At 45.4% G+C, this 23,564-nt stretch overlaps 1 long non-coding RNA gene across 1 annotated transcript in view; it reads right to left on the minus strand.

Moving 5' to 3' along the window:
• Positions 1 to 5,178: 5,178 nt before the first annotated feature.
• Positions 5,179 to 23,564, minus strand: part of LOC137538311 (uncharacterized) — a 112,067-nt gene continuing 93,681 nt past the window's right edge. The window contains exon 4 of the long non-coding RNA XR_011024747.1: positions 5,179 to 5,374. This is a non-coding gene — a long non-coding RNA (uncharacterized lncRNA). The remainder of the gene's footprint in view (positions 5,375 to 23,564) is intronic.

Consider the following 23,564-nt stretch of genomic DNA (forward strand, 5'->3'; position numbering starts at 1 on the left):
CAAATGACTGCTCACTCTGCTGCAGCTGAAATTCTGAGCAGCGTTAATTACCATTCTGCCTCCGAGTCATAACAACTCGGAGGGAGAAGTACACTGCTGCGCTGCCATAGATATAATAACATGTCTATGGCGTCGCCCAGGGAAGAACGTGCGTCAATATGATCTGCTTCGGCCCTAAGAGTGCTGGTTTGGTTATTGGGCAGAATTAAGCTTCATGCCACAGAAGTAAAGGCCTCTTGTTCAGTCTGGGCTGTGGACTATTTGACCTTTAGATACACACGATAGCTGGATGTTGCAATACGGTAAACAACTGCAATAAACCTACCTAGTAAAACCTAACTGTCCTTGCGTACTCCTGTCTCTGTGTCCTTGGGTCTGTGCTTTTTGCTACTGCGCACAGCACGGACCGTTGAGACAGGCGGATGAGGCCAGTTAGCCGGGGCGTGCATGCGCACTGACATGTGGCGGCGGTGAGAGACAGACCTAGAGCCCATTTTTAAACAATAATTATTTGTAAATCATTTAGTCAGTGTTTGCCCATTGTAAAATCTTTGCCACTTTGTTTCACTCGAGGAACACATTTTAACATCATCCCATGTACTGTAGTTATTAAGTGACAGATCTCAGTTTTTCTATTTCACTTTTTATTTCACTTTTAGCTTTGCATACAGTATCCAGTTTGGGACCGCAGTAAGTAGAAACTATTTGGCATCTGACTGTGGCTCTCTAACTCTGGTGAGGCGTAGATTTTACATTGTTGCTTTACTGCGGTCCTGTGCCGATCAGTGCTACTGGAGGAAGTAAACTCACCTGTCATGACAAACGAGCTTCCTCCTATCAGTAAGGAGCAAGTTTAATTGGGTCCTTACCAGGTGAGCAATGTAAACCAGTCACAGTGATCACAGACTGGCTCCATTAAAACAAGACTCTTGTTCTTAAAGAGAACCCGAGGTGGGTTTGAAGAATATTATCTGCATACAGAGGCTGGATCTGCCTATACAGCCCAGCCTCTGTTGCTATCCCAAACCCCCCTAAGGTCCCCCTGCACTCTGCAATCCCTCATAAATCACAGCCACGCTGCTGACAAACAGCTTGTCAGAGCTGGCTGTGTTTATCTCTATAGTGTCAGTCTGCTGCTCTCCCCGCCTCCTGCAGAACTCCGGTCCCCGCCTGCATCCCTTCCCTCCCTGCTGATTGGAGGGAAAAGATGGGGGCAGGGACCGGAGCTATGCAGGAGGCGGGGGAGCAGCCGAGACTGACACTACAGTTGTAAACACAGCCTCACAGCACGGCTGTGATTTATGGGGGATTGCAGAGTGCAGGGGGACCTTAGGGGGGTTTAGGATAGCAACAGAGGCTGGGCTGCCAGCCTCTGTATGCAGATAACATTCTTTAAACACACCTCGGGTTCTCTTTAAAGAAAACCTGTACTGAAAATTAAAAGTCAAAATAAGCATACACAAGTCATGCTTACCTTCCATGTAGTCTACTCCTCAGTGTTTTTCTCCTGTCCCGCGTCCTGTTTGTTCACTGTGATCAAGGGAATTTTCCGTCCTCCATTTTGAAAATGGTCATTACTCATAACAACTTTCTGGTCAGCACACAGTTAAACTGTAACATCGCTCACTTGAGCCATAGGGAAACGTGGACATTACCTGGTACATCAATTTTCCTCTCAGCTATAACTGACAGCAACTGATATTTTACTGACAGCAACTGATATATTTCAGATCTGCCAAAATATTGTCAGAACTGGATGGGATTATTGTCAGAAGAAAATGGTGAGCTTCTGAGAGGAACTGATGGCAAGGTAACTATGTAATGTTCATTTGAAGTTACCTCATGTGTTTATTTTAAATATTTTTACTCAGTACAGGTTCTCTTTAAAGGACAACTGAAGTAAGTAGGAGACTGCCATATTTACTTCTTTTTAACCTTCTTAGCGGTATGCCCGACACTGTGTCGGGCATACCGCTTGCTGGCACCAGGAATCCCCCATGCATAATTCATGTGATCTGATGTCTGTAAAACCTTTAGCTAGCACTAGGCTAAGCTAGTACAAGTGTCCAGGTCCTCCCGATTGCATGTGATCCTCCCCCGATACCCCTGTTAATACATTACCCAGCCTGGATCCAGCGATCGCGCAGCCTCCCCTGCACAGCTCCGGTCTCTCTATGGGGAGGATCGGGTTTGCTCATGACAGCGGCGTCGTAATAACGTCCTATGCGATCCTCCCCATAGTGAAGACCGGGGCTGCGCCGATCGCTGGATCCAGGCTGGGTAATGTATAAACGGGGGAGCGGCGAGGATCGGGGGGTCCTGGACACTTGAGCTAGCTAGCCTAGTGCTAGATAATGGTTTTACAGGCATGGGATCACATTAATTTTACATGGGGACACAAACTGGCAAAACCTCCTGAGCGGCGTAACGCACAGGAGGTTACACAATACCAGTTGCCTGGCAGCCCTGCTGATCTATTTGGCTGCAGTGGTGTCTGAAGAACACCAGAAACAAGCATGCAGCTAATCCAGTCAGATCTGACAATAATGTCAGAAACACATGATCTGCATATGCTTGTTCAGAGTCTATGGCTAAAAGTATTAGAGGCAGAGAGTCTGCAGGACAGCCAGGCAACTAGTATTGCTTAAAAGGAAATAAATATGGTAGCTTGCACATCCCCCTCGCTTCAGATGTCCTTTAAGGGGTCAGAGGCTTGCAGTGCGTAATGTGGTATTCTATGCACAAAAAGAAGGTAAGCATTTGAAATAGTGTCTAACAAACACACAAGCAGCTAATTACTCAAGCACCAAGCTCCATCCGTAGAACCTGCAATTAACTCCCATCAGCGCAGCGACTGAAAGTGAAAATAAGGTTCTTAGCTGTGGCAGTCTTATTACTAAACTATCCAATGCTGTTTTTAGAGCTTAGTCTTGAGAGTGTATAAAGTCAGAGCTCAGACGTAAACTAATGCTCATAGACCCTTCATTATCCTTGTCCCACCCCACTTCACAAGCACCAGCATATATAATGAGTCCGTGAATAGCGGTATGAAAGCCAGTTAGCGGCAAGTCTTGGCACTATGGGTTGCAGCAGCACACAGCCACGCCACTTGGTACAAGGATGAAGACAAGTGCCCACTAGGTGGCAGTGTACAGCAGTTTACTTCTTTCTGAGAGAACATCCAGAATAGTTGTAGAGAAACATAGTTTTTGCTGGTGGGAACAACTGAACATTCCTTTTCAGTAACCTAAACAGGATAATTGTTTTTATGCGACAACTGGAAGAATCACAAACGGCGTTAGCAATCAAGATATTATTTAGTAAAGAGAACGTTAATGGATCTGTTGCTATGGGCTTTTCACACAGATGGTTTTGCAGTAGATTTGTTACATGGCTCCCCCAGGCACTATATTCATAGAAAGCATTGAAACATGCAGATGGGTTGAAGGTTAATCAGGCATTAATGAACCACAGTGGTCCATTGATTTCTGATGCTAAACCCCTGTAACAGACTTGTACAGTGTCGTAGCTAAAGAGCTGTGGGCCCCGATGCAAGTTTTACAATGGGGCCCCCCAAGCACTCTATACATAACAATTGATACAGCGCACCAAAACCTGCAAATGGCAACTACAGTGTCAGAGGTGCAAGAAGGGATGGGGAACAGTTTGTTAATGATCAAAACTATTTAAACTATCTATAGAAGTGATTATTATGAGCACAGGACCAATAGAGAGCTAATAATGTAGTTGAGGGAGGGCCCTTCGGGGCCGCACTGGCCCAAGGGCCCCGATGCGGTCGCTACCTCTGCAACCCCTATTGCTACACCCCTGGACTAGTACTGAAATGCGTATGCACCTGGCTGTCCACAGTAATGCTGTGGTAGATACGTTTGAACGCAGTGAAATGAAAACCTCTTCCATCGCCTGACCACCCACAACAGGGCCAATATGCAATTCACTTTTTCTCCTGACTTTTCTCCTAAGTGATATTTTTAAACTTGACAATAAAAGGTGTTTTAAGTCACCAGCAAGCAAGACAATTCTCAAAATAATTTTGAGTACTTTTTCACCAACTTTTTGGTACTTTTTTAGTTGAAAAGTGCTGCTGGAAAGTTATTTTAAATTGAAGATGAAAAATTATCTCCTAGGAGAAAACGCAGGTGAAAAAGTGAATTGCATATGGGCCCAGGTGTCACCATTCTGATGAATGCCTGTTCACCAACTATCAGCTGCATTTCAAAACCACATGGGAACACCTAAATGGTTGTTAGCAGCAGATCTGGGGTGGATGGGGGTCAGCAGCTGCACCGTGTTTATCCAGTCTCATACCTAAACTGGTTTTGGATAATAAAGGACATACTGGGACAGATTTACTAATATTCTGTATTCTTAATAGTGTATACAGTGTTCACCAGTGTCACATCAGAACATAGCAAAGATTGCTGAAATGTTAGAGAATTAATGGCTCTGTTTTTGTAGTTACATGTCCACCATTTTCAGTGTATTTTGTTTATGCTTTGCTTACCATATCCACTCCACTGGATACTTGTTAGGTCTCCGGATCCAGTGGGGCCACACCCATGAGCCAGCATACACCTGACTGGAGCCACTCGTGCCTGCTTAAAGGTGTGTGGCACTGAATGCTATGGTGGCAGCACTCTAACCTCAATTGTCAAATGGATGTCTAACCACAGAAAGGTAATTTAAGCTCATTTTGGCAAATGCATGGTACTATGAAATTTATACAGTACTTGGATGTAATTGTCCCTTTTTCTCCAGGTTATTCCTTTCTTTTCCTGTTCAATGAACTATTCCTGATTGATGTCTTTGGGTTACATAGCCTGAGAACCACTAGTACCAACGTTATGACATGCTGCCAGCCCCCTCCAAAGTCCTCTCCTGTTTCATCTACCTACAGTGTGGCAAACATGGGAGTGACATTCTGGGGATCTTTTGTATCAAAGTCTGATGCCCAGTAGGCCCCAGTCCATTATCCATTTCAGGGTGCTATGGTGACGATCAAGGAGCACCATTTAACTATGTACCATGGTTGAGCCCACATTGTCCAGTGTCAGTTGGCCCATAACAGACACATGAAGAACAAGAAAATCTGGTTATTGGAAATGAGAACCTTTTATTATTTAGGTAAATTTACAGTATATGATACAAAATGTTAGCTGTAAAATGGGGTTGGTGTTCTTTCATTTTGAGGAGGCATCTCCAGAACTTTTTATGAACTGTAATTAGGGCTTAGTTTGGGAGCAAGGCTTTCTTCAACAGCCTCAAAAATCCTGAAAGATTCATGCAAAGGGTAGCTCTTATGTTCAGGAAAAAGGGTATTACTGTGGCATTTTCTGAATGACTGCAGCAGAATCTAGCACACACAAAAAAAAAAAAAGTTGTTTATATTCCAGTTTATAAGACGACTCTCCAACTTTTCCAGTTAAAATACAGTTTGGGATATACTCGCCATATAAGACTACCCCTCTCCAACGCACACGAAATAAAATAAAAAAAAAAAAACATCATATACTGGTGCTATGTATGAACAGATACTGGTGCTGTAGTGTATGTGGTACCCAGTATATAACAGTATACTGGTTATTGACTGGTTGGATTGGTCAACTTTCCCTCTCCAATTAATCATCAGCCTGTTGCGTATGCACATCACGTAAACATCAGCATGTTTCATATGCGCATCGTGAATCAGCATTTTGCATCACCCAGCATCAAAGGCACCTGGCGTTTAACACGACCCCTGACTTTTCAGAATATTTTCAAAGGTTAAAAAGTAGTCTTATACGCCAGAATAGACTGTATATTAATGTCATATAACAACACTAGGGTTGGAGTTCAAATTCGAGTCGATGTTAATAAATCTAAATGCCAATGCTGCTCCACTATTGTAAATGGGACCACTACCTTCAGCAACCCCCCCCCCCCCCCCCCTCTTCTTTGCCTAGAAAAAAACAATCTTGAGCTACGTGACCTGTGGAAGCACTTATATTATCCCGCCTGTACAATATGTTTTATTTGGGATGCACAAAAACCAGGCATTTTGTGAGCAGTTGCACAGTACAAATACAAAAAATGGAAAACACAAACATGGAGTCTCTGAACACTTAATATTAATAACAAAGATTTTAACCTACTGAAAGCCGTGATAATTGTACAAGTGCACCATTCTAACCAGCATGAGCGCTTTAGACTTTGTGCAAGCACAAATCCTACTGCTACTGGACAATACAACAGGGAACTTTTTTGCCACAAAGCTTGAATAAATGCCTCGAGGAGATGATCCCTCCCCACCTTCTCAGTACAGACCCAAGCAGATCTAGAAAAGCCTTCTCCGGAGACAGTAGTCTTGTGATCAACTATAAGGGCAGGTTCATGCTTAAAAAGACCTTAAGCGCTTTGTGATTTTAACCACTTCAGCCTTCAGTGTTGTTTCACCTTATGCATCCGAGCAACTTTCACCTCCCATTCATTCGCAAATAACTTTATCACTACTTATCACAATGAATTGATCTATATCTTGTTTTTTTCCGCCACCAATTAGGCTTTCTTTGGGTGGTGCTAATTGCATTTTAACGGGAATATTAAGAAAAAAAAGGAAAAAATTCATTATTTCTCAGTTTTCAGCCATTGTAGCTTTACAATAATACATACCATAATTAAAACCCAAATATTTTATTACCCCATTTGTCCTGGTTAATACACCATTTAAATTATGTCCTTATAACAATGTATAGTGTCAATATTTTATTTGGAAATAAAGGTGCATTTTTTCAGTTTGCGTCCATCACTATTTAAAACCTTATAATTTAAAAAAAAATATAGTAATATGCATATTAAATACATGCATATTAAATATTAAAGTTCAGACCCTTAGGGTAACTATTTGTTTTTGTTTTTTTTCTTAATTGTAATCTTTTTTTTTTTTTTTTAATTAAAGAATGTATTTGCGGTTTTTTGGAGTAGGGAGGTAAACGGATAATTTTAAATGTAGTTGATTGTGTATATTTAAAAAAAAAATGTATGTAGATGTAGTTTACTATTTGACCACAAGATGGCCACAATCATTTTTTTGTTTTTCATCCTGTAAGCAAAGCTCTCGCTTACAGGAACTGAAGGGATGACGTGAAACTAAAAAAATTGCGGCTTTTCAGTGAAGGCATCGTTTTTTTATACGAAGACATAGATCAATGAATGGGAACTGTGTTCCCATTCATTGATCTCCGGGGCAGCAGGCGGGCGGACTTGCGGGGCCAGAGGCAGTTTGTGCAGCCTAGTTGGACGAGTATATCCATCCAGATAGGCTGAAGTGGTTAAAAGCTCTTGCTAATGTAATCCTGTGTGTGTTCTCACTGGAGCAATGTGATTTTGTAAAAATCCCCCATAGCATTGCATTAGCAAGAGCTTTTCTAATCACTAGGGCTCAAATAGCTCTTGCAGTGTGAATCAGCCCTAATAGTGGCTATGGGATCCAGAGTAAAGTGGCTGGAGGTCCACTGAAAGGTACAATGACTAGAATGGTGTTGGGATGGTCATTGTGATGCAGATAATTCCGATTTGGTGTAGGATTATGCAAATTCTGTGTGCCAATTTATCTAGCCTGAAAATATACCATTCGAAACCAAACCCGCCAAGGTGCAATTTAATTGGTTCATTTTCAGTTTGCCTACAGAAGGGGGATGTGTGTTACGGTTTGAGTTGGGCATGCAAGGTAGGGCATGGTTAGGGTTACAAGCAGGCCAGGTCTTGAGTCTGGGGTCAGGTATTGTAAAAAGACATGGGATAAATTAAGGGTACTTAGAAAATTGAATCGGGAAGAGCTTCATAATCCTGGATTCGGCCTGAGGCCTCTAAAATGACCACAGTGCTACATTTTTCTTCACTGGATGTGGTGCAGATCTTCAGTTTTATATTCTCTGTACTGTTGTCCCAGAACACATGTGCATGTCAGGTGTTTCCACTGGTTGTATGCGTAATCCAGATGTGTGGCTCAGTGCCAGCCGCAGCCAAAATGTTCAGCGTGATAGCCTGGGAACTGGCATTTTTCGCAAGGGAATAATAATGGCAGTCTACATATACCGCATTTATTTTTCTGGTAGAGGAATGCAAAATAATGAAATAAAAAGGGTTAATAGTTCATAGATTTAAGCTCTGGCATACTGCAATGAATGTGTCATTGAGCAGAGACGATGAAACCTTAGAAACTTTAAAAACTTAAAACTGTGAGATATCTTAACCTCCTAGGCGGTATTGACAAGGGCGCCGCTCAGGCCCCGCTGGGCCGACTTTGATCATTTTTTTTTTTTTTTAAACACGCAGCAAGAACTTTGCTTGCTGCGTGTTTGGGTCGATCGCCGCCGATCCACCGCTACCCGATGCGAAAGAGGGCCCCCCCACAGACCCCGTGTGCAGCCTGGCCAATCAGTGCCAGGCAGCGCTGAGGGTTGGATCGGGACTCCTGATGACGTCGATGACGTCATCACTATCGTCGCCATGGCGACGGGGAAGCCCTAAAGGAAATCCCATTCAGAACGGTGGCGATCGGAGGGGTGGGAGGGACGCCGCAGGGAGGGGGAATCATGTAGCTAGCGCTAGGCTAGCTATATGATTTAAAAAAAAAAAATTGTGCTGCGCCGCCACCCTGTCGATCTTAATAGAACGCCAGGGTGGTTAAAAAAGGATAGATAGAATTGTTTATCTCATCACTTTATTTTCACCTCAGATGCCCTTTAATCCTAACCTCTCCCCAGTGGTGTGGGTTCACTATAGTGGTTGCTATGGGGCCCATTGCCAAACTGGTTCTGGTTGTTTTGTTGGCCGGTAATAAGCAGGTCTGCAGTGGGCCTCATAGAGACCCGTGATGGGCCACCTAAAAGCAGAGTAGACAGATGAGTGCAGGAGAGAAATGAAATACCTCTCCAGGCTCCATCAATGATCTACCTTCCTTCTAGGTGTCCTTGTAATCATAATGGAAGGCGGGCCCAACTAAAAGTTTGCCATGGGGCCCCATGATTTCTAGTTACACCCATACCTCTCCCTTAACATTACACCCCTCCTAATGCCTAACCATAACCTCCCCCCTAACATTAACCCTTTTATGATGCCTAATGCCTGGTACACACCATGCAATTTTCTGTCAGATAGATGGGTCGAATATATAATTTCCGATTTTTTTTTTTAATCACTTCTATACAAAATTTATCAGAAAAACGATCGGAAATCAGATCAGACCTGTTGGAAATGATCTATTTGACCCATCTATCCGACAGAAAATTGCATGGTGTGTACCAGATATAAGTCTTAACAGCTTAACCCTAAGGCTTTGTTCCCACTAGAGCGCAGAACAGAGGGTATCTGCTCCGGGCTCCAGCTGTACCACGGCGGACTATCGGAGTGGACACTACGCTGTCTTCTCCCGCTGGCTGCATGTGGTCCAGCACACAAGAGGGAACAGAGCCTTAGGACTAAAACAAACCTCCCACTAACCTAATCTATGCTTAATCCCAACCAATACTCATGCTTTGGAAAATTTTGAGTTTGGTCACCTTTGGAGCCGGCAGGTTCACTTTAAGTTCACTCTAAGACAGTGATGTAGCCGTTCGAAATCGATGCTGGTGTTTTAGGCACAAGCTAAGCTTAGCAATGTTCTTTTACAATGCTCAAATCACATTGGAATGGTGATGGAGCGCAAATGCTGACAGTTTTACACACACAAGACTTCAGAAATGAGATACAGTGAACATCTGGTGGTGTATGTGAATTGTATAGTTCTTGCACTCATCATAGTGTTTGTTTTGTATTAGTATATGTGAGCCACCAGCTAGATGGAGAGTGATGTCATCTACCCTTTTCATCATTATCTTGACACTTTCAGATCCTATTTCAAAGTTTGCTTTCTGGAACAGAAACGGTATTGCGGATGGGAAAGCTGCCTGATCAGTGATGCTAAGGCTGGCTAAAGATGTTGTATTTCTGTCAGTCGGTGTTATCATCACACATTTTAACAGTCTTTTATTTGAGCTCACATCATAGATAGATTATCTGCACTGAGCTGATCTGTTCTCCTGTGTTTGGATAGGCGATCTCTAGACACTTCAGCTTCCTCTTTTAGCCCCTCCTGTACTACTGTTTATATTTGATTAAGACCTAGCAGGAAGTTAATTTACCTGAGAGGATTTTAAACTAAGTCCTTGTTCCTGGACCAGATCAGGTTTTGGACGGATTACAGTCCAGCCTAGCGGTCAGGAATCAATATGCGCGTTGTGGCAATAGTAATAATGGTTGCTAAAGAGCCCAGAGGCCCCATTTGTCCAACAGTTCACCGTACTTTCCTTTCTTTTTCCTCTTTCATTTTTAATCTGTAGTTCTTTAGCTGTGCACCTTCCTTCCCCCTCCAGGAAGTTGGCAAGGGACCCCCTGGGCTAGTACAAAACACAGATACATGCAAACTCTCCCTTCCACCTCGCATGTGTGGCACACTCACATACACACAAACTACCCTCCCTCTTCTAACATACATAAAATTAAAGTTAGCCTCTTTTTATTAGTCAGTCCGTTTCAGCATTAATGGCATAGATGAAACGCCGCATTCCCGGGGCTAAATGTGGGCTTTATCGCCCCAAAATCCCAGGGCAAAATTCCATGACTTTCAAAGTCGTGGATTTTGCTGCCTGGGGGAGGCAGAGCTTTGGCATCTCCGCAAAAGAAGACTGAGAGGGGCGGGAGGAGGCGGCGATCCGTGGGGATTTACGAGAATAGAGGCAGAGATACTGCACAAAGCTCTGCCTCTAACAAGAAGGAGCCCCGCAATTTGCCCCTGGGATTTCGGAGTGATTTAGGCCTCGTTTAGCCGCAGGAATGCAACGTTTCATCTATGCCGTTAATGCTGCAAAGGACTGGCTAATAAAAACAGGTAATTTTCGAGGCTTCAGTCTCTCTTTAAGCCTCCTGGAGATTTAGGCTCACCCTCGTCCTGCAAAAGTCTCTGCAGTGCAATTTACAATTCTTCCTCCAGGTCACAGTGGATTGTGGGGGAAGATGTAATTCGGCTTTCAGTTTTTGCTGGCAGCTGAAATAGTGTTTTATAGTAATTTGTGCTCTATCTTTTGATGGCACTCAAGTTGCTCACTAAGCTCTGCTATAGGTAATTCCTATTACGTCCTATGGTGGCGCCGGCTGTGCCCAAATCTCCGGCGCTCCCTTCTTCTCTGTTTTGATTGTTCATGACAATCAAAACTGTGAATAAATCAAAAGGATACAGGGGTACATCTGTTTCAAAATTTTAATTACATTTTTCATTTTCTTAATATACAAACATTTGCTACTCAGTTGCAGATCGTCAAAATAATAAGGTAGAATATACAATTGAGAAATTCACAATCACAAATAGAGCCTAGGTATACTCGCCAAAGGCCTCTCACGCAAAATCAATGTATTATTGGGCTCCAGAAATGAGCCACATTTCCACCTTTTACGCATACAGAAGGCCGAAGCCCAAAAGAACTGCAGAAAATAGGATTCTCTGCTCTAGAAAGGGCAGACAATAAGAAAGGAAGAAGAAAAAAAGGGGATGGAAAATAAGGAAAGGAAAGGAAAGATTGAGAAACTAGGCTCACTCAGTGCAGATACAGGGGTACATCTAAGAGTAATTAACTGCAGTTTTCATCCTAATTGAAACAACCTCTCCTTGGCCCATATGCAATTAATTTTTTCTCCTGAGTTATCTCCTAGGAGATAATTTTCATCGTCTCTTTAAAATGCCTTTTAATCATTTTTAACTAATGTACAACGCTGCGTAATATGTTGGCGCTTTATAAGTACCTAAAAGTTGGTGAAAAAGTACTATTAACCACTTCACCACTGAGGGGTTTTACCCCCTGACCACCAGAGCAATTTTCACCTTTCAGCGCTCCTTCCATTCATTCGTCTATAACTTTATTATTACTTATCCCAATGAAATGAACTATATCTTGTTTTTTTCGCCACCAATTAGGCTTTCTTTAGGTGGGACATTATGCCAAGAATTATTTTATTCTAAATGTGTTTTAATGGGGAAATAGGAAAAAATGTGGGAAAAAATTATTATTTTTCAGTTTTCGGCCATTATAATTTTTTAAATAAAGCATGCTACTGTAATTAAAACCCATGAAATGTATTAACCCATTTGTCCCGGTTATAAAACCATTTAAATTATGTCCCTATCACAATGTTTGGCGACAATATTTTATTTGGAAATAAAGGTGCATTTTTTTCAGTTTTGCATCCATCCCTTATTACAAGCCCGCAGTTTATAAAGTAACAGTGTTATACCCTCTTGACATAAATATTTAAAAAGTTCAGTCCCTAAGGTAACTATTTATGGTTTTTTTTTTATTGTATTTTTTTTTTTTTTAATTACAAAATAAAAATAAAAATTGGGGAGTGTGGGAGGTAATGAGTTAATTTATTGTGTAAATGTAATGTTTGTATATGTAAAATGCTTTTAAGGTGTAGTTTACTATTTGGCCACAAGATGGCCACAGAGTGTTTGTTTACATGCGACCTGTAAGCGTCCGGAAGGACGCTTACAGGAAGCAGTAGGAGGCTGGGAGACTCACAATGATCTCGCTGTTTCTGAAAGAAGCAGCAGATCATTGCGGGGGCTTAGATCAACGAACGGGAATGGATTTTCCCGTTCATTGATCTCCGGGCGAGCGGGCAGCGGCGTGCACGAGCGTCGGGTGCGCGCGCACGAGCGGCGGGAGCGCGGACAGCGGCGGTAGCGCGGAAGGTACGGATTTCTCCGTCCCTGGTTTTTTAGGAGGGAAAAAAGGGGCGGAGAAATCCGTACGCGTGGGGGTAAAGTGGTTACAATTATTTTGAGTATTTTCTTGCTTTCTTTTGGCTTAAAAGGCGTTTTCTCACAACAAGGTGTGAAGATATCACCTAGGAGAAAACTCAGGAGAAAAAGTGAATTGCTTATGGACCCTTCATCCACACGGTGTCACTCCCTGCCACTTTCATCCATGGACCTGGGAGACCAGGAACATCCATAACCTCTACTCTACCCCACCCCAACTCTCCTCACTTGTCAACAGGCACAAGTGTTTATAGATCCATCTAACAGAATTTTTCAAAATTCTTGATCAAGCATTTATGTAATATTTCTACAAAACTGATTGAAACCCAGCAACTCAAAAAAGGGGTTAATTAGATTTTTCTAAACAGTGTTGTTTTTTTTTTCAATAAACCTAAAAATCAAATAAAAAATAGTTCTTATATGACTGTGATAAACATATTTAACTATAATCTTATGTAAGTGAAAAGTTTAATGAAAATGGTTGTGGACTTGCCAGGAGATGATAGTCTCTCCATAAAAACCCAGTAGGACCAAGGATTGATTTTCCGATTCCTACAAACAGTACTTTGATGTTATTGGCTTGGCAGAACTGTGTTTGTGTGGAGTTTCGACTACTCAGAGAATGGTGCTAACAGTTTGGAGGAGCAAAAGAGATAGCAGACTGTAAAGGTGACCATACACTAATAGATTTGTAGCAGATTCGACCATCAGATAGATTCCTATTAGATGCTTGTCAGGTCACATCTGACAGGAATCTATCTGATGTGTGCCACACAGTAGGAACAGATTTCCAATAGATTTCAGAATGAAATCTATTGAAAATCAGTCAAAATGCAGTGTTGCACCATTCGAATCAATGCAACCCTATGCACTATCGATCTGCTGCCAGCATACGATCCACCCAGATTTTCCGTCTGGATCGATCAAAATCGCCAAGAAATCGATTGATTTATCGATCATGCTTTCTGCTGCATCGATTTCTAGCCGATTCGATCAAAACGGTCGAATTGGCCGTCGATCGATGGCTAAAATCAGCCAGTGTAGGAGCCCCTTTAGAAAGGCCACATCAAAGGTCAGGGCAGTTCATCAGGCAATCTTCTGATAGGTGGGAAATAATTGAGTAAGTCCCCATTTAGGATTGTTGAGGTAGTAAAAGTTTCTGTCGAACTTCAGTTACCTGGGATCTGGGCTTCCTGCATGAGGCAAACTACATAGAAAGGGCAGGGGTCTAGCTTGCAAAATAGACTAGGTTGTCAACAACAAGCAAACAAGGGAAAGGGGAGGAGGGAAAAGAGGTTAAAGAGAAAGGGAGAAAGGAAAAATGGGAGAGAGTTAGTTGAAGAGAAAGAAAGGGGGGAAAAAGGTGGTAAGATGAAGTACAAGAAAATGAAATGGGGGGGAAGGGAACCCGTCCAATACAAAAAAAAAGCCAAGTGAAAAACAAAAGTGGTATGCAAACTGGTGGCCAAACAATCAAGTGGTGTTTATAAAAGTGGGTTACTTGGCTCTTCGATTCATAGATCCATTGAAGCTTGGAAATGTAGTGTTGAGTGTGGCAGATGGCAGGAGAGTGTCGAGGTGCCCTGTATTTATTATAGCGGCGATGAGTGGAGATGCAGGGGATTACATGAAAGTGAGGTAGCAGTTCTGTGGTACTGAAAAACAGCTCCACACCACAAAACCTTGCTCCAACATTGTTCAGCAGGTAGGAGCAATGCTCAAGCGTTGAATCTCCTCTCATTCAGTCATTGCTCAGGTGAAACTGTCAGAACTTTCCAGCAACTCCTAATGCTGGGAATATACGGGTCATTTTTTCCGCTCGATTCTCCGCTCGATCGATTTTTCCACTCGATTCTCTTATCTTCCGCTCGTTTTTGTTATCTTTTTCCATTCCCCTCTATCAGGAATCGAGCGGCAAAACGGTCGAACGGGAGATCAGACATGTCGGAAATTATCTATCTAATCATCTATCTGCCGCAAAATGACCCGTGTATTCCCAAGCATAAGGGATGGTCAGATGATGAAAAACTCACAAGCAGAAAGCTTCTTATCACCTGGACTTGCATATGGCCCTTCATAAGTTAAGTCAGACAAGGGGAGAGGGAGTTCATGAGACTGGTCATTTAAGGAGAGATACATTGGGCCTGATGCAATTCACTTTGACCCATATGCAATTCACTTTTTCACCCGAGTTTTCTCCTAGGTGATAATTTTAAACTTGTCAATAAAATGCCTTTTAAGCCACCAGAAAGCAAAAAAAATACTCAAAATAATTTTGATACTTTTCCACTTACTTTTTGGTACTTTTTTAGTTAAAAAGTGCTGGAATGCTATTTTAAATTAAAGATGAAAAATGATCTCCTAGGAGAAAACTCAGGTAAAAAAGTGAATTGCATTTGGCCTCTTGGCCCATATGCAATTAACTTTTTCTCCTGTGATTTCTCCAAGGTGATATTTTTTTCATCTTTTATTTAAAATTACTTTTCAGCACTTTGCAACTGAAAAAGTACCAGAAAGTAGGTGAAAAAGTACTATAAAAATTATATTGAGTATTTTCTTGCTTGTTGGCAGTTTAAAGGGCATTTTATTGACAATTTTGAAAATATCACCTAGGAGAAAACTAAGGAGAAAAAGTTATTTGCATATGGGCCTTTATCTCCTAAGATTTCTCCTAGGAGATCATTTTTCATCTTCAATTTAAATAACTTGTCAGCAGTCTCAGCACTTTGCATTTAAAAAATTTACGTAGGTAAGAAATACTGTCAAAATTAGAATTGTCTTGCTTGCTGGTGACCTAAAAGGCATTTTATTGATAAGATGTAAAAAATCATCTAGGAGAAAACTTAGGAGAACAAGTGAATTGCATCAGGCCCATTATGAGTAAAAACAAATCAAGAGAGATAAATCATGGATTTAGACTGAAATTGGGAGAAATCATGGGTTTAGACTGATATCAGTTGTGAGTTAGGGCCGGTTTCCACTAGGAGCCTCAGCAGTTTCCGAGTCAGCCGTGGCTCCCATTGTGCTGCAAAGACGCAACCCAAAACGTTAAGCCGTGTCATAAACGGCTATAGTAACTCGGCTGCAATCTGAATGGCAAAGCCATTGAACACATAACCAGAATTGCAGATTTGTGCCAAAATTCGGCACTAGAGGAAATAGGCACTTAATAAGTTAACTGGGGGATGAGATGACGTCGCACCTTTGAAAAAAGAACACAGAGACAAAGGGGGCCCATATTGTGCAGTAGGTAATGCGTAGGTGTGGAGTGAGAGGGATATCTGAGCCTCCATTTGTCTTTAGGCTCTGGTGACAAACTGAAGTGATCCGTCTGGCTCTGGTTGTATATATTTATACACACACACTGGGGTAGCATTAGTGGTGCCTTCCTCTCCTGATGGCTACCATAGCAGTATACACAGATCATGGTCACTTTAACAAAAACATCTGGACAGCAGCACAGAACTGAGAGAAAAATTAATGATATTTTTTCCAACTGTTTGCAAGAACAGATATTTTTAGGAGCTCACAATAGCTCAGTGTCTGGCACTTCAAGAAATGGGATTCATTCTGCTAAATGCTCTCACTAGAGCATTACTATTTGATTACTTTGTAGTTAAACTTGGAAAAAAAAACCTGCAAAGTTGCTCTTTTTTGCTAAATATTTTTCTTTCAGAGTCATACTTGGGTAATACTGTTCATGTGTCTTCGTTCTTCATTTGTTTGTTGTCTATCGGTTGTTACCAGTCACGGCACTTACAGATTCACAACTGAGTAATTAGTTCCAACTAGAGTTGGGCCGAACGGTTCGCCGGCGAACGGGGTTCGCGCGAACTTAGGTGGTTCGCGTGCGGGTACCGCACGCGAACCTTTTGCGGAAGAAGTTCGGTTCGCCCCATAATGCACCTGAGGGTCAACTTTGACCCTCTACATCACAGTCAGCAGGCCCAGTGTAGCCAATTAGGCTACACTAGCCCCTGGAGCCCCACCCCCCCTTATATAAGGCAGGCAGCGGCGGCCATTACGGCCACTCGTGTGCCTGCATTAGTCAGAGTAGGGCGAGCTGCTGCAGACTGTCTCTCAGGGAAAGATTAGTTAGGCTTAACTTCTTCCTGGCTGCATACCTGTTCTGTTCAGTGAGCCCTCAGCCCACTGCATACCTGTACTGTGATCCTGCCACTGCATAGCTGTTCAGTGATCCTGCCACAGCATACCTGTTCTGTTCAGTGAGCCCTCAGCCCACTGCATACCTGTACTGTGATCCTGCCACTGCATAGCTGTTCAGTGATCCTGCCACAGCATACCTGTTCTGTTCAGTGAGCCCCCAGCCCACTGCATACCTGTACTGTGATCCTGCCACTGCATACCTGTTCAGTGATCCTGCCACAGCATACCTGTTCTGTTCAGTGAGCCCTCAGCCCACTGCATACCTGTACTGTGATCCTGCCACTGCATACCTGTTCAGTGATCCTGCCACAGCATTCCTGTTCTGTTCAGTGAGCCCTCAGCCCACTGCATACCTGTACTGTGATCCTGCCACTGCATAGCTGTTCAGTGATCCTGCCACAGCATACCTGTTCTGTTCAGTGAGCCCTCAGCCCACTGCATACCTGTACTGTGATCCTGCCACTGCATACCTGTTCAGTGATCCTGCCACAGCATACCTGTTCTGTTCAGTGAGCCCTCAGCCCACTGCATACCTGTACTGTGATACTGCCACTGCATACCTGTTCAGTGATCCTGCCACAGCATACCTGTTCTGTTCAGTGAGCCCTCAGCCCACTGCATACCTGTACTGTGATCCTGCCACTGCATAGCTGTTCAGTGATCCTGCCACAGCATACCTGTTCTGTTCAGTGAGCCCTCAGCCCACTGCATACCTGTACTGTGATCCTGCCACTGCATACCTGTTCAGTGATCCTGCCACAGCATACCTGTTCTGTTCAGTGAGCCCTCAGCCCACTGCATACCTGTACTGTGATCCTGCCACTGCATAGCTGTTCAGTGATCCTGCCACAGCATACCTGTTCTGTTCAGTGAGCCCCCAGCCCACTGCATACCTGTACTGTGATCCTGCCACTGCATACCTGTTCAGTGATCCTGCCACAGCATACCTGTTCTGTTCAGTGAGCCCTCAGCCCACTGCATACCTGTACTGTGATCCTGCCACTGCATACCTGTTCAGTGATCCTGCCACAGCATACCTGTTCTGTTCAGTGAGCCCTCAGCCCACTGCATACCTGTACTGTGATCCTGCCACTGCATAGCTGTTCAGTGATCCTGCCACAGCATACCTGTTCTGTTCAGTGAGCCCTCAGCCCACTGCATACCTGTACTGTGATCCTGCCACTGCATACCTGTTCAGTGATCCTGCCACAGCATACCTGTTCTGTTCAGTGAGCCCTCAGCCCACTGCATACCTGTACTGTGATACTGCCACTGCATACCTGTTCAGTGATCCTGCCACAGCATACCTGTTCTGTTCAGTGAGCCCTCAGCCCACTGCATACCTGTACTGTGATCCTGCCACTGCATAGCTGTTCAGTGATCCTGCCACAGCATACCTGTTCTGTTCAGTGAGCCCTCAGCCCACTGCATACCTGTACTGTGATCCTGCCACTGCATAGCTGTTCAGTGATCCTGCCACAGCATACCTGTTCTGTTCAGTGAGCCCTCAGCCCACTGCATACCTGTACTGTGATCCTGCCACTGCATAGCTGTTCAGTGATCCTGCCACAGCATACCTGTTCTGTTCAGTGAGCCCTCAGCCCACTGCATACCTGTACTGTGATCCTGCCACTGCATACCTGTTCAGTGATCCTGCCACTGTATACCTGTTCTGTGAACCCGCCACTGTATACCTGTTCTGTTCAGTGGACCCGCCACTGTATACCTGTTCTGTGAACCCGCCACTGTATACCTGTTCTGTTCAGTGGACCCGCCACTGTATACCTGTTCTGTGAACCCGCCACTGTATACCTGTTCTGTTCAGTGGACCCGCCACTGTATACCTGTTCTGTGAACCCGCCACTGTATACCTGTTCTGTTCAGTGGACCTGCCACTGTATACCTGTTTAGTGAACACGCCACTGCATACCTGTTATGTTCAGTGAACCTGCCACTGCATACCTGTTCTGTGAACCCGCCACTGTATACCTGTTCTGTTCAGTGGACCCGCCACTGTATACCTGTTCTGTTCAGTGGACCTGCCACTGTATACCTGTTCTGTTCAGTGGACCTGCCACTGTATACCTGTTTAGTGAACACGCCACTGCATACCTGTTGTGTTCAGTGAACCCGCCACTGTATACCTGTACTGTTCAGTGAACCCACCGCATCAGTGCGCATACCTGTGCAGTTAAGTGAACCCACCTACCTACGTGAGTGCACGCAGTGTGATATACCACTCCGTGCATACCCGATATGGACAAAACAGGTAGAGGAAGAGGAAGAGGTAGTGGCAGAGGCAGAGGAAGGCCACCCGGCAGGTCTGCGCGAGGTCGTGTAAATGTAATTTCGTGTGGACCTGGCCCACAGTACAGTGCTCGGAAGAAGGCACGTCCCATCACCTCCCAAGATTGTCAGGACGTGGTTGAGTATTTAGCGACACAGAACACCTCATCTTGCTCAGCCACCAGCGCTACTACTAGCACCACTTCCGCTGCATTTGACACTTCGCAAGAATTATTTAGTGGTGGTGAAATCACTGATGCACAGCCATTGTTACAGCCAGATGAATTTTCACCAGCTCATATGTCTGCGTTACGCGACAACACTATGGATGTAACGTGTAAGGAGGATGAAGGACCTACACATTTGGATTTTTCTGAGGCAAGCGAAGCTGGGCAGGATGATTACGATGATGACGATGATAGGGATCCTCTGTATGTTCCCAATAGAGGAGATGAAGAGGGGGACAGTTCAGAGGGGGAGTCAGAGAGTAGTAGGAGGATAGAAGTTGCTGAAAGAAGCTGGGGCAGCTCTTCGTCAGAAACAGCTGGTGGCAGAGTCCGGCACCATGTATCGCCAGATTCGCCACCTATGTACAGCCAGCCAACTTGCCCTTCAGCATCAGCTGCTGAGGTGCCCACATCCCAGGGTGGCTCAGCGGTGTGGAAATTTTTTAATGTGTGTGCCTCAGATCGGACCAAAGCCATCTGTTCGCTCTGCCAACAAAAATTGAGCCGTGGAAAGGCCAACACTCACGTAGGGACAAGTGCCTTACGAAGGCACCTGCAGAAAAGGCACAAACAGCAATGGGATGGCCACCTGAGCAAAAGCAGCAGCAGCACACAAAAGCAAAGTCACCCTCCTTCTCCTCTTCCTCCTTCAGGTGCATCATCTGCTTATGCAGCTCTCTCCCTTGCACCTTCACAGGCACCCTCCTCCACTCCGCCTCTGCCCTTGAGCGGTTCCTGCTCCTCTGCCCACAGCAGCAGTCAGGTGTCCGTGAAGGAAATGTTTGAGCGGAAGAAGCCACTTTTGGCCAGTCACCCCCTTGCCCGGCGTCTGACAGCTGGCGTGGCGGAACTGTTAGCTCGCCAGCTGTTACCATACCGGCTGGTGGACTCTGAGGCCTTCCGTAAATTTGTGGCCATCGGAACACCGCAGTGGAAGATGCCAGGCCGCACTTATTTTTCCAGAAAGGCCATACCCCAACTGCACCGTGAAGTTGAGAGGCAAGTGGTGTCATCTCTTGCGAAGAGCGTTGGGTCAAGGGTACACCTGACCACGGATGCCTGGTCTGCCAAGCACGGGCAGGGCCGCTACATTACCTACACAGCCCATTGGGTGAACCTGGTGGTGAACGATGGCAAGCAGAAAGCGGCGGACCAAATTGTGACACCTCCACGGCTTGCAGGCAGGCCTCCTGCCACCTCCTCTCCTCCTGCTACATGCTCTTCGCTGTCCTCCTCCTCCTCCTTGGCTGAGTGGCAGTTCTCCTCTCCAGCTACACAGCCCCAGCTCCGCAGGGCCTATGCTGCATGCCAGGTACGACGGTGTCACGCCATCTTAGACATGGCTTGTCTCAAAGCGGAGAGTCACACTGGAGCAGCTCTCCTGGCTGCTCTTAAGAAACAGGTGGATGAGTGGCTGACCCCGCACCACCTGGAGATAGGCAACGTGGTGTGCGACAACGGCAGCAATCTGCTTGCCGCTTTGCATATGGGGAAGCTGACACACATACCCTGCATGGCACATGTCATGAATCTGGTGGTTCAAAGATTTGTGGCAAAGTACCCTGGCTTAGCGGATGTCCTGAAGCAGGCCAGGAAGTTCTGTGGGCATTTGAGGCGCTCTTACACAGCCATGGCACGATTTGCAGAAATTCAGCGTAAAAACAACATGCCGGTGAGACGCCTCATTTGCGATAGCCCCACTCGCTGGAACTCGACCCTCCTCATGTTCTCCCGCCTGCTAGAACAGAAGAAAGCCGTCACCCAGTACCTCTACAACTGGAGTAGAACGAAACAGTCTGGGAAGATGGGGATGTTCTGGCCCGACAACTGGACAATGATGAAAAATGCATGCAGGCTCATGCGGCCGTTTGAGGAGGTGACCAACCTGGTGAGCCGCAGTGAGGGCACCATCAGCGACTTAATTCCCTACGCGTACTTCTTGGAGCGTGCTGTGCGTAGAGTGGCGGATGAAGCTGCGAATGAGCGTGACCAGGAACCGTTACGGCAGGAACAGGCATGGGACCAATTTTCATCAGACCCAGCTGTTTCCTCAACACCTGCGGCAGCACAGAGGGGGGAGGAGGAGGAAGAAGAGAGGTCATGTGCAGAAGATGAGTCAGACTCAGAGGATGATGAGCAAGGTGTTTCTTTGGGGGAGGAGGAGGAGGAGGAGGGGACAGCGGCAGGAGAACAACCGCAGCAGGCGTCGCAGGGGGCTTGTGCTGCGCAACCTTCCCGTGGTATTGTTCGCGGCTGGGGGGAGGAGGTTGACTTACCTGACGTCACTGAGGAAGAGCAAGAGGAGATGGAGGGTACTGGATCCGACTTTGTGCAGATGTCGTCTTTTATGCTGTCCTGCCTGTTGAGGGACCCCCGTATAAAAAACCTCAAGGGGAATGAGCTGTACTGGGTGGCCACACTACTAGACCCTCGGTACAGGCACAAAGTGGCGGACCTGTTACCAACTCACCGGAAGGTGGAAAGGATGCAGCACATGCAGAACCAGCTGTCAACTATGCTTTACAATGCCTTTAAGGGTGATGTGACGGCACAACGCCAGCAAGGTACCACTGCCACTAATCCTCCTCCCGTGTCCACGCAGTCAAAGACAGGACGCTCCAGCGATCTCATGGTGATGTCGGACATGCGGACGTTCTTTAGTCCAACGCCTCGCCGTAGCCCTTCCGGATCCACCCTCCACCAACGCCTGGAACGGCAGGTAGCCGACTACCTGGCCTTAAGTGTGGATGTAGACACTGCTGTGAACAGCGATGAGGAACCCTTGAACTACTGGGTGCGCAGGCTTGACCTGTGGCCAGAGCTGTCCCAATTTGCCATCCAACTTCTCTCCTGCCCTGCCGCAAGCGTCCTCTCAGAAAGGACCTTCAGCGCAGCTGGAGGCATTGTCACAGAGAAGAGAAGTCGCCTAAGTCACAAAAGTGTTAAGTACCTCACCTTTATAAAAATGAATGAGGCATGGATCCCGGAGGGCTGCTGCCCGCCCCAAGACTAAGTCAGTCCCCGCACATACAGCATCTCTGCCTGCACGCCGTGTGACTGGCTGCCTGGCCTGCCCCAAGAAGACTAAGTCGCTCCCAGTCCCTCCACACAGCATGTCTGCCTGCAGGCCGCTTCACTACCTTCTCCGCCACCACCAACAGGGTCCGGGACTCCAGGCGGATTGCTGAATTTTTTAGGCCGCTGCTAGCAGCGGCCGCTGTAATAATTTTTCGGGTGCGTGTACATGACTGCCTAATTTTTCTGGCTGCACTGCGGGCAGCTGCAACAACAAAAGAAAAGGCATGAACATGCGCCCATTCCCCTTCGTGATCATTACCTTGCCGTGGTGAAGGGGCTTGCGTATCACAATGGAGCAATGACCGGCGCCTAGATGAGTGTCTCGGGGGGCACACCCACGATAATAAGGTCGTTGCCTCATTGTGGTCAGACCAAATTTGATCAGCTGGACAGTCACTGTTCTGTCATTCAGCTACATCAGCCAGGTGACTGACCATATGGGCTGTAAAGCCACCAAAACCTGCACTCTCGCCATGGTGCGCACCAGTCCAGCACGGCCGTCACTACACAAACAGCTGTTTGCGGTGCGTTACACGATGAGTTTGGTGCGTCAGTGTGAAGCAGTACCTTAATTACACTACCTGATTGATGTATACACATGCAAGATGTTTGAAAGCACTTTAGGCCTGTCATTTAACATTCAATGTGATTTCTGCCCTTAAAACGCTGCTTTGCGTCAAATCCAGATTTTTCCCGGGGACTTTTGGCATGTATCCCACTCCGCCATCCCCCCCTCCAGGTGTTAGACCCCTTGAAACATCTTTTCCATCACTTTTGTGGCCAGCATAATTAATTTTTTTTTTCAAAGTTCGCATCCCCATTGAAGTCTATTGCGGTTCGCGAACTTTAACGCGAACCGAACCTTTCGCGAAAGTTCGCGAACCCGGTTCGCGAACCGAAAATCGGAGGTTCGGCCCAACTCTAGTTCCAACTGAGGTTGAAAGTAGATAATT

The sequence above is a fragment of the Hyperolius riggenbachi genome, chromosome 11 (genome assembly GCF_040937935.1).
Source record: "Hyperolius riggenbachi isolate aHypRig1 chromosome 11, aHypRig1.pri, whole genome shotgun sequence".
Classification (NCBI taxonomy): Eukaryota; Metazoa; Chordata; class Amphibia; order Anura; family Hyperoliidae; genus Hyperolius; species Hyperolius riggenbachi.